The sequence below is a fragment of the Coregonus clupeaformis genome, chromosome 17 (genome assembly GCF_020615455.1).
Source record: "Coregonus clupeaformis isolate EN_2021a chromosome 17, ASM2061545v1, whole genome shotgun sequence".
Classification (NCBI taxonomy): domain Eukaryota; kingdom Metazoa; phylum Chordata; class Actinopteri; order Salmoniformes; family Salmonidae; genus Coregonus; species Coregonus clupeaformis.
The window spans coordinates 67134217-67137594 of record NC_059208.1 but is presented as its reverse complement, the minus strand read 5'-3'; the positions used below and the strand labels follow the sequence as shown (position 1 = coordinate 67137594).

General features: G+C 42.9%; 1 long non-coding RNA gene across 1 annotated transcript; it reads left to right on the top strand.

The window, feature by feature from the left end:
* The first annotated feature begins 918 nt into the window (after positions 1 to 918).
* Positions 919 to 1613, top strand: LOC123492931. Its single transcript, XR_006661936.1, has 2 exons — positions 919 to 995; positions 1120 to 1613. It is a non-coding gene; the product is annotated as an uncharacterized LOC123492931 (long non-coding RNA).
* The last annotated feature ends 1765 nt before the right edge of the window (positions 1614 to 3378 follow it).

Genomic DNA, 3378 nt, shown 5'->3' with positions numbered 1-3378 from the left:
TTTAGAAAACAACAGCTAAAAGCTAACCCTGTCATATCAAACTCTGAAATGACAGCTAACATTCCCTTTTAATTTGTTTCAGCTGTTTTGCATTGACATTCATATCCATATTAATGATGTTGCTGCATGATTCCGCCTGGTCAAAAAAATGGCTAGCTGACATCTGACACTGTTAGCTCTCTGTGGCAGGGGGAAGATCAAATTCATATTTTGCAATATTGTTGCTGAGGTCTGAGTGGCAAACAGCCAGGTTCATATAAACCTGTGCTGTTGCAAACTAAATGCTAGCTAGAAGCAAAAGGAAATGTGTTTATTAAAAGTATGCACTTAGATAAACCTTTTGTTAAATTCAAAATGTAATTGCCATTCTGATTGAAAAACCAACTGCCATTCCAGTATGATGATGCAAGAGGATGATGGTTGAACCAAATTGCAAGTAGCCTACCAATAAGCACATTACTTTTCAACTTATTAAGGTAAGCAAAGTTGATTATTTAATTCAAATATATGAAGCCAAAGTCATATGATAAACTACAGGCTAGATAAATAAAGTTGAAATGCTATTAGAATTTGAGCACGTTTGTAAGCTAGCTAAAAAAGCTAGGCTACTTTCATTAATCACTTTACAAGCTAGCCAACCAACTCTTTCAAATAAACATAATTTGTATTATGGGATATGTCAAATAGATCTACAGACCCAGCCTGGCATTGGCAATTAGCTAATTGTGACTTTTAATTCAGTATTTCAATGTGTAGTCAATTGAGGGAACTATGTTTCACGAAGCCATTTGAAGACTGTTGCTGACTGAGAGGAGGTATGTACATGTATAAATTATTCATAATAAATTACATATAATAAGTATTGGTGATTCAATAGCCTAGTTACTGATTACATGACTTTTAACACACTATCTCTATGTTTTGCTCAGTCTGGCAGTAACCCAGAACTATCAGAGGCAGAGGATCTCTCTTTCGGCTGCTGCTGAAAACTGCATGTAAGTTGTTCTACTACATCATAATAATTATGTCTGCATAGCATTTTGTCTTAATTTTGGCAGATTAACTCATGCTTATTTCTAAAGATTAACTAATTGCTCCTTTTTTATTATCTGGAATCAGTCAGGCAACAACCCATACTGTACTGGTGGAAGGTAGCCCAGGAGCTAAGGAGTTGGACCTGTGGCAGGAGTTGTATTTATGGCCGAAAGGTGGCCGGTTTAAATCCCAGGCCGGGTGCTGGAAAAACCGGGCGGAATTGATCTGACAAGTGGAGGGCTGCTGGGTTCACATCCTCTAAACATTCCCCTACCGTTGGGCTCTTGATCAAGTCCCTTAACCCCACAACATGCTCTCCATCCAGGGATGCTGCACTGCAACTTGAACCTGTGCTGGTCTCAACTGTATGTGTGAGGTCTGCTGTTTGGGGGGGTTGAGAACGGAGCAGAAGCCACGTTTTTGTTGTTTGCTGTAACTAATGGATGAAGTTGTATTGTAAAGATGTCAGCCAGAGTTGACGTGGGCCATTGTTCAAATAAAGAGATGCCTCCCTGGCCAACAATGCACATTTTCCAAACTGTGTTTGCATATAATGATAATAAATAAATAAAAAATGATGGTATTCTTTTGTCCATTATTGAATTGTTTATAAAATTATATTCTTAGCAAAAAATATGACCTATATAGAACTTTTACGGGTTCCATATATGAAGCAACCCTTTTTGGTTCTATAAGGAACTTTTATTTTATAAGAGTGTATGGTCATAGTCCTAAGTGGATCCCAGGGTTGATTCAGGAAGTTACTGGTTCCATGTCGTACACAGTGCTACTGGGGATGGCAGAGTTTTGCGCAGGCACATTGACCAGCTGTTAAGCAGACAGGAGAGGGACTTTCCTTAGGCAGCTACCCACCACACAGAGGAGGACAACAACACAGAGTGCAGCTCAGCAGCCAGTACTCTGCCACAGGACACAGGGACCAATCTGACACACAGACAATGCAATTCCTGTTGAGGACACCAGGAAAGAGAAGGAGACTGTAACAGACTTATCGGGGGTTCTGTCAGAATGTGACGCTCATAAATAAAAAGAAACCCACCAGATCACCTGAAGGAGTTCACCTAGTGAGGGAGATTTAGTCTCATAAGCAAGAATGAACACTACTCTGACCTTCCATAGTAAAATACAATTCAGTGGAGAAAATAACTAAACTAACTAAGAACAGCCATTATTGTTTTGTTGGCTAAAGTTTAAAGACATGTGATGTCACGAGAGGCTGTGTCCTGGAGGGACGTTACATCCCCCTGAGATGGCTGCAAACCCAGACAGCTATGGCTCCATCTGCTGGTATGGTCGGGAACTCCAACCCTCTATGGCCAATCTTCCCACGCAGCTGAAACCAATCAGGAGCTGATGAGCTGAAGGTTTGGGAAGGGAAGAGACACAGTCTCCAACCTGGGCTCTCTGGAGGACAAGAGTGCTGCACGTCCACTTCCATGAGGAATATAAGGATTTGGAGATACTTACCTTTGGGAAATACTCACCTTTGGGATATATGCACCTGTGGAAATACGTGTGGGACATTTGGAAGGACGTTTTGCTGGGTTGGCCACTAGCTGCAACGTGGAATACAGTAAGACTGGGGAAAAGTTATTTGAGCGAGGGAGAGTTATGATTTTGGAGGTGGAAGAGACATCCCTGAACTGTTAACCCTTAAGAGCCACCAGAGAACAGTATTGTGTTATACTTTCGTTAGTTTCCCAAGACCTTTAATAAAATCCTTGTTTTGGTTGAACCTGGTCTCCTTGCACTACTTGAGCAATCCCGCTGAAAGCTGTGTAGCCTCTCGTGACATCACAGATGGTGGAGAATACGGGCACGCTCAAGCGTTAATAGTGCATGTCAGAGGAGGATACCGAAGGTTTGATCACCCAGTTTTCCAAGTTGGCCGTAGGCTCCCCGCCGACTGAAATGGAGGACATATTGAAAGCCCTTGTTGCTGGCCAGCAAGCCCAGATGCAAGCAAACGTGGCTCTCTTGGAGGAGCAAAAGAAAGCCAACCTTCTGAAGGCAGAGGAATTGCAGTTGCAGAGACAGAGGGTGGTCCAAAATACCCGCCCAATAAAGGCAAGTGACTTTATATCTAAGATGGGAGCTACCGATGACATTGAGGCATACCTGCATGCATTTGAGGCCACGGCCACTAGGGAAGCCTGGCCCAAGCAACAGTGGGTTGGTCTGTTAGCCCCCTTTCTAACTGGGGAAGCGCTGAATGCTGTCCGGGACCTGGGCCCTGACCAGGTTACTGACTATGATGCCCTGAAGTCTGAGATCCTCAGCAGATATGGACTCACAAAGTTTGGTATGGCCCAGCGCTTTCAC